At 38.7% G+C, this 8,739-nt stretch overlaps 1 non-coding gene across 1 annotated transcript; it reads right to left on the reverse strand.

Annotated features, from left to right (window-relative positions):
• Positions 1–805: 805 nt before the first annotated feature.
• On the reverse strand, positions 806–911 carry LOC122022130. Its single transcript, XR_006122863.1, has one exon. It is a non-coding gene; the product is annotated as a small nucleolar RNA R71 (small nucleolar RNA).
• Positions 912–8,739: the final 7,828 nt, after the last annotated feature.

The raw sequence follows: 8,739 nt of genomic DNA on the forward strand, positions 1-8,739 counted from the left end.
TATTCCAGTCCCTGTGGATACGATAATCTTTTATATTACTTGCGACATTTCCGTACACTTGCGGAGCGTTACAAGTTTTTGGCGCCGTTGCCGGGGACTGCACTATAACATTAGGAATTATCAATTGAGTTAGACTAAACATAACATTTGTTTTCCTTTCATATTGCATAGTTGTAACTAATCATTAGATTTCTGTTTTTACTTTCTTGTATAACTTTAACTTCTTGTTAATTCTTTTTGTACAAATTCAATTCTGCATTTTTATTCTTTTTTTTTTCTTTTTTCGTTGAATTGTCATTTGCTATCTTGTTCTTGTGTATGCGAAGATCTAACTTTGCAGGGGAATTCTTTCCTTTTGACCCTGAGATTGACAGAACTTTCCATAAAAGAAGAATTCTGCAAAGGCAAATTGAAGAACAGGAACATTTGAACATGGCGAATAGACCACTCAAGGATTATGCTGCACCTTATGCAAGAGGTTTTCGATCTAGTATTTCAAGACCTTCAGTGGAAGCTAATAACTTTGAGATCAAACCCGCAATTATATCTATGGTGCAGCAGAACCAATTTGGTGGAGGACCTCATGAAGACCCCAATCAACACTTAGAGGTCTTTTATGAAATGTGTGGTACCATGAAAATGAATGGAGTTCCTTCAGAAGCAGTTAGATTATTATTATTTGGGTTTTCTTTAAGAGATAGAGCAAAGCAATGGCTGAATTCTTTGGCCCCTAATAGCATCACCACTTGGGAGCAGTGTGAGCAACAGTTTCTTGATAAATTCTATCCACCAAGCAAAACAGCTCATATGAGGAATCTAATTGCAAGCTTCAAGCAAACTGACTCAGAATCTCTTTTTGAAGCATGGGATAGATATAATAGTATGCTCAGACAATGCCCACATCATGGGTTAGAAAGATGGTTAGTGTTGCACACTTTTTATAATGGTATCGACTATCATACCAAAGTGTCCCTTGATTCAGCTGCTGGAGGGGCACTTATGAATAAAAGTTTAGATGAAGCTGAAGAAATTATTGACAGTGTAGCACGAAATCATCATCAATGGGCAAATGAAAGAAGTGGTGGCTATTCTTCTGTAAACGCAACAATTAAAGCATCAGGGAAGTTTGATGTAGATGCAGTCACTCTTTTGTCTGCAAAATTGGACGCTCTTACAAAGAAATTTGAGAATATGGGGACTAGTGCTAATATGGTCAATGCTATTGGTACATCTTGTGAAGTATGTGGGAGTTCAGAGCACTCAAATGACTCATGTCCATTGGGAGCTATCACTGCACAAATCAATCAACTGGAACAATGTGATGCAATCATGAGTTACAATCAAAGGCAGAACAACCCATACTCAAATACTTATAACCCTGGATGGAAGAGTCATCCTAATTTTTCTTACAGAAATAATCAAGATCAAGGACCATCTATGGGGGCAAGACCAAATTTTCAAGCTGGGCAACAAAATTTTCAACATCTATCTTCTCAAGGCTTACCAAAGTCAAATATTGAAAAGATACTTGAAGAAATTATCTCAAGTCAGAATGAAATGAAGCAAGATTTAGCAAACCTCATTCAGAGAATGGATAATTCTGAAAAGCATCAAAAGATCCAGGATAGTCAAATTGCCCAACTAACTTCCTCATCATCCAGAGCACCAGGACAACTTCCAGGAAAACCTGATGTGAATCCTATGGAGCATTGCAATAGAATTGAGCTTAGAAGCGGACGGACCTTGGGAGACTCCCAAGTGACTGCTCCAAAAGGGATACAAAAAGAAGAAGAGCTCTCTCCTCTTATACCAAATCAGATTCAAGCTAATGAGGAGAGTACCATTGAGGTTGAAGAGACTCTCCCACTAAACCATCAGAGCAAAGCTGTCCCTTTTCCTCAGAGACTTACAATGCTCAAGAAAGATGAAGAATTTGGCAAGTTTTTAGAAAAAGTTAAGGAAATTTGTGTAGAGGTACCTCTTATTGATGCTATTCTTCAAATGCCTAGATTTGCCAAATTCCTGAAGGATCTCATGTCAAACAAGAGAAGAAGAGGAGAGGTTGAGACCATTGCGCTTAGTGAGGAATGTAGTGCTATTTTGGAGAAGAACACTTCCCCAAAACTAAAGGACCCAGGGAGCTTTTATATTCCTTGCAACATAGGAAAAGAATTTTTTGAAAAAGCTTTTTGTGATTTGGGGGCAAGTGTTAGCCTCATTCCCTATTCAATTTGTAATAAATTAGGTCTCAAAAACATTAAACTTACTACTATGGCACTTCAACTTGCCGATCATTCCTGCAGGTACCCTTTGGGTATTATAGAAGATGTGCCAGTAGAGGTGGATGGGAATGTTATTCCCACATATTTTGTCGTGTTGGACATGGAAGAGGACCCCAGGATTCCTATCATATTAGGAAGACCTTTCCTTGCTACAGCTGGAGCTTTAATTGATGTCAAAAATCATAAGCTTTCTTTGGTAATTGGTAAGGAAAGGTTGGAATATGATTTATCTAATATCTCTAACCATGTCTCGTCTCTTTTAAATGCTTGTAGCAGGACAAGCATTTATAAACTTGAGGAATGGAATTTCCATCCTCATGGAAGGCCACCAAACGAAGGAGACAATGTGGTGGAAGATGTTGGGAGAAGATCTCCCAACAAAAACGAAAAGTATATCTGTCCTCCAAGGGCGAGGAAAAGAAGTGAATGATCAAGTTTGGTCGAGCTAAAGACCTTAAACAAGCGCTTCTTGGGAGGCAACCCAAGAGTTCTTTTAGTTAGTTTTGATTTGTATTTTAATTTCTCTTAGTTTGATGCATTCTTTTGATTTTGTTTTCAGGTTAGGTGCAAAATAGTGCCCGGTCGTGTGCTATACACGGCCAGGCAAAGGTTGCAGAGAAGGGAAGTGCTTGGGCCGTGTCATCCAGACACGGCCGTGTAGGATCTCCCGAGGAGAAAAAGGTCTAGGCCGTGTCCCAAACACGGCCGTGCAAAGAATTCCGAGAAGAAAGATGGAGAGGTCGTGTCCCAGACACGGCCGTGCGAAGAATCCAGAGAAGGAAGAGGGGGAGGCCGTGTGGATCTGCACGGCCCGTGTAGGAGAGTTATTAAAGTCTTCTTTTTACCTTACACGACCAGATCTTGGCCGTGTCCTGCACACCCCCAACTCTCCAAAACATCTCTTTCTCTCCCAATCTCTTAAAAACTCCTCTCTAATCTCTCAAGATCTCTTAGATCCGGATTCTCCTCCTCTCTAAGACTTGGACTTTTTGTTCTCCTAACCTAAGATCTTTGCTCTTTGAAGTTTTGTTCTTTGAGTTCCATTTTTCTAACCCTAGATAATTCTTCCCCTATCTAAACTCATCAAGATGTCCAACATTTTGAAGAAACTTTGCAAAGGAGGTGGTGGATCCAGTGGAGACAAAGAGAAGGAGCCATCAAGGGACAAAGGAAAACAACCAGTGAAGGGCAAAGGCAAAAGGAGTTCACGCAACGAAGGTAATGACAATGAATTCAATATTGTGTTTAGAAATGATGATCAAGTAACTAGATTTGCAATTCTTGTCAATAGAAAGATAGTGTGTACTAGATATATGGACCCAACTGTTCTTGATATGCTTGGAATTAGGGAAGATGTAGATTTGATGATTGGGTTTTTGGATTGGAGTGATATTATGTATACACATTTGACTACATATCCTCGTCTTGTTTTGGAATTTTTAAGTTCATTGGATGTCCATTTTACTAATGAAGATGATTATTTTGGAAACATCTCATTTAGACTAATGAATCAAGAATTTCTATGGGCATTTAGTAACTTTAATTCTTGTTTTGGATTAACCACCGGTAGCCCTCGTAGGTTTGATCCAAGGTTTAATTGGAATCATTTTTGGAATGCAATAACATGGGTTAGATCAACCTTATGAGCCTTCAAGAGCTAAGGTCTCCCATATGCAAAACCCCATCTTTAGGTATCTACATAGAGTCATGAGTAAAACTATTTTTGGTAGGGGAGAGAGTGATGGGGTGGTTAAAAATATAGAGCTTTATGCTTTATGGGCTATGCTTTATAAGGTTGAATTTGATTCTGGTTTTCATTTTGTTCAAACCTTATTAAGATCTGCTAGGGCATCATCGGGATCAATTGTTTTTGGTGGTTTGATTACCCGAATAGCTTATAATTTAAATCTTGATGTTGATGGGTTGGAAATAATTCATGGTAATGACATGATTGACATTGATGCATGTCTTGCTATGAAAATGATCGTTCGGGATGAGAATGGTTTCGTGTTTCCTAGGAGGAGTGGTTCTCCTTTACCCCTTCCTTTTCCTGAACGAACTACTATTCGTAACCCGGCTAATTGGGTAATTTCTGAGTTAGATTTTGAGGATAACCCTTCTATACCTGGAGACACTGAGCCACATCATGAGCCCTCGTCATCTGGACACCCGCAGCCTTCTAGTTTTATGGAGCCTGCTAGGCATTCTTTTGCATATGGCACGGGATCTTCTAGGTTTGATTTTTCAGATTTTCGTACGTCTCTAGAATCACTTCATGAGAAGCAAGATGCCCAACGAAAAATGTTGGAGGGGCGCTTCTCTTTATCTGATGATCAGTTTAGGGAGGTACAAAATCATTTTCAGTTTACGAGAAATTTTCAAGATCAAGTGGTTGAGTTTGTGCAGGATTATGATACTGATCAAGCTAGGATGAGAGATTTTATGCAGAGCATGATGCTTACTAGCCAATAAGTAGATGCTTTATATGAGTATCATAGATCCTTGGGTGAGATTCCATGTTTTCCTAGTTTTCCTATTGGCCAACCACGTCGTAGACCTCCTTTCCCTCGTCCACCTCCATCTCCTCCACCATATTGATTTCATCTGGACGATGAAAAGTTTAAGTCTGGGGGGGTGTCATGTAGTTTTTAGTTTTTGTTAGTTTTTCATGTTGGTTCTTATTTTCATTGCTTGTTGCTTTATATTGCTTGTTTTTAAAATAATCATGGCTTTTGAGAACATCAAATCTTCACTTATATGCTTTCTTGGATTCAAGTGAAATGTTAGCACGATTATTGTCTTGATTCATGATGTTCAAATGATGCTAGTAGTAAACTTTGTGTAGTTCTTTTTTCTATCTTGGGAAGCATTAATAAGCTAAAAATCTTATGGTGATGAGTTTTAGTTTTAGTTCAACCTTAAGGATTTTATCTTCACTACACTTGTGCTTGATGCTTGAATAGTTGATGTCATTGAAATAGTCATGATTCATCTTGTTTGCTTAGTACTTGGTTTCCATGGTGATTTCTCAACTTTCATTTTGGTTACTGGATGAGGCTCAAATCATTAAAGCTCATTTGGAAAAATCAAAATATCCCAACATGTGTGCTAAAAGTACATTTGTGAATAAGTTTTGCACAATGCAAACACTTGAATAAAAAAAAAAGGATATAAAAAACAGTTGTCATGAGTGGAATCTAGCAAGTCACCCCTTTGAGACCGAGTTAGGTTACTGGGGAAATGACTGCTTAGCTTCCCTTGAGATTGAGAACACCTTTGAGACCTTGGGTTAGTTGAGAAATATGAACCAAGTGAATGGTGAGTAAGTGTCTATCACTGGTTACTTGTCTTTCACTGGAAACACTAGGAATTCAAATTTGATGACGACATGACTAGGACATGGATTGAAACTTGAAGGGTGTTGAGTTACTTTTACACTGTGCACAAGATTCTTATGCTTGAACCATACTTTACTTGTTTCCATGATCACGCTTGTTAATGAAACTTTTTGATAGAGTTAGGAAAGTGCACTAGGTTTTATGAATGTGTTGTAGAACATATGAATTTAGACTGTAGCATTTTGCTTGAGGACAAGCAAAGGTTTAAGTCTGGGGGTGTGATGTGCGTAGATTATATACTCTTTTATGCATGTTTTTATGCACATTTACATACTTTGAGCATGCTTGATCTATGCACTTTTATATTTTCAGCTTTCCTTTTAGCATATTTACTCTTTTGGTTCGGAGATCTGCTTTTTGTGCATTTTCTGTACACAGGAGTCGAAATTGGTGAAGATTATGCGTCCTCGGGCAAGCTTGGAAGGAATTGAAAGGAGAGAGCATCAGGCCGTATACAACACACGGCCGTGTAGTTTTAATAGGAAGGGAAGAGGACATGGCCGTGTGAATCTCACACGGTCGTGTCTTGATTTGAAGAAATTAGAGCAGATGCCTTACATGGCCGTGTAGATCTACACGGCCGTGTGAGGTTTCGAGGCAGCGGTGGTGGCGTATACACCACACGTGTAGCATTTCTAGAGAACGAAGGGTCTGGCCGTGTGAGTCACTGCAGCTTTGGCGAGAGAATGAATGGACATGGTGTGAATCTCACAGCCCATGTCATGGTGGCGCCCGATTTCCTCCTCTATTTAAACCCTCCTTCATGAATTGAAGGGATCTCTCCCCTTTGGGAGAAGGCAAGATTTGGTGGTATCCTCCCATTCTTGGGAGGATTTCAGGCGAGGGGAGTTCTTGACGATTTCGACTCCGGAGCGAGGATTGGATCCGAAGACGAGGTTTCTTCGTAGATAAGTTTTCTCTTTCCCCCTTTTCTTGGTTTCTTGGATTGGGGATTTAAGAAATGCTTGTAATCTTTATTTCTTCGGGTATTCTTCCTCGATTCATGGAGTAGATCTTGTATTCTAGGATTAAGGGAGTATTTGTATGATGGATTGATGTAATCTCTTATGGATTTGCCAATTTCTTGTTTCAATGACATTGTCTTGCTTGTATCAATTAGATCATGAATGATTAATGGTGATTTGTGCTTAATTCTCATTCTTAATTGATTGTTTGGATTTCTTGTGGACTTTGTAAAGATAAACTCTCACTCGATCATCCGAGGGATCCACGTGACAGGTGCAAGCTCGTGTAAGGACGTTTGAGAGATAATCTTGAAGAGGAAATAGGAATATTCAAGAGAGTAGGATGGATCTTGTGATTAGTTTCTTGTATCTTGATAGATTAATAAGTTGTGGGCTTCTATGTTGATATCCGAGGAAGGCATAGTAATAGGTGCGCTTCTGTGTAAGGACAACGTAGGTTCACGGCCAATTGATCATATTTAGATACATTTCTCAGTCCTTAGTCGGTTATCTATTGCAAGAGAGAACCGGCAACTTTCTACAAGTGTTTGGCAATTGAGGGATAAGAATTGGTGAACCATTTACATTCAAGAAATCTTACAAAGAAACCGAAACTCCTAGAATCTCCCTTTATCATAACCCAAAACACTAAACTCTTGTTTGTTGATCTTTAATATTAGATTTGTTTACCTTCACTTTGCATTTGAAACAATTGGATAGTTGTTTAGCTAATTCGCATTGAGACATTTCTAGTGCTTATTCCAGTCCCTGTGGATACGATAATCTTTTATATTACTTGCGACATTTTCGTAAACTTGCGGAGCGTAACAGACTTCCACCACCAAGCTTTACTCACTAGAGCCTAGCTTCATGGACATCCACTATCTAGCTTCACTCACTAGGGCCCAGCTTCACTCACCAGGACTTTCACTTTGCCTAACCTCCAGTTAGGACTAGTCACTTAGTAGACTTCTCACCTGCCTATCCTTTGGTTAGGACTTACCTTTGCTAGTCATCTAGTCCTGACTAGACTTCTCTCTTCCAAACATTAAGTCATGTTTGGATCAACCCTTGGTCAAATTGACCAAACTTAGGTATATTGTCAAACATCAAAACCCTAGAAGTCGATTGCACCAACAAAAAGATTATAGGGATGGATGTGTCACACCAAAGTTAAAGTGAGGAGAAGTGTAATCATTAAGAGTTTATTGGTTTAGGATTTTGAGGCGGGAAAAACATAACGATTAGAATTTCATTGACAATAGTTTACAACTGTTGTTTTATTATCACAACGACAATAGTTTATGCACCATTGTTCGAAGCATTGTAAAAACGGTAATTTACCAAAAGGCGCACTTGAAAATCTGAATTTATCAAAAGGCGTACACTACTTTAGTATTTACCAAAGAGCACACTTTTTTAAAAGCATTTCCTATTTTACCCTCATGATAATTTGACTTTTTATATTGTTTTTCTTTTCTTCATTATATTTCTCTCACTTCTCTCTCTCCTTTGTCGGCAGAATATAGAATAACATTAGTCAATCTTTAATCACATTTTAATACATTTGAAGAAGCCAAAATAAATAATGGACACCAGATTTGGACTCCTTGCAATTTTAGAAATCCACAGGAACTTAAATGGGTGCAATCGGAGCTTTCTAGGTCGATCAGTGGATTTCGTCAAAACCCACTGATGGACCTCGAGAGCTCCGATTGCACTCATTTCAGTTTCTATGGATTTCTAAAATTACAAGGAGTTCAAATATGGTGTACATTATTTATTTTGGCATTTTATAGATGTTAACAAGCAAAATCAAAGAATCGGCATAAAAGCTCACGTTGGGCCTGATTTGAGTCCATATCAGGCCCAATGTGGGTTTTTTTGCTGATTCTTTGATTTTGCTTGTTAACATCTATAAAAAGCCAAAATAAATAATGGACACCATATTTGAACTCCTTGCAATTTTAGAAATCCATAGAAACTGAAATGGGTGCAATCGGAGCTCTCTAGGTCCATCAGTGGGTTTTGACCGAAACTCACTGATCGATCTAGAAAACTCCGATTGCACCCATTTCATTTTCTATGAATTTC

The sequence above is a fragment of the Zingiber officinale genome, chromosome 9A (assembly GCF_018446385.1).
Source record: "Zingiber officinale cultivar Zhangliang chromosome 9A, Zo_v1.1, whole genome shotgun sequence".
Lineage (NCBI taxonomy): Eukaryota > Viridiplantae > Streptophyta > Magnoliopsida > Zingiberales > Zingiberaceae > Zingiber > Zingiber officinale.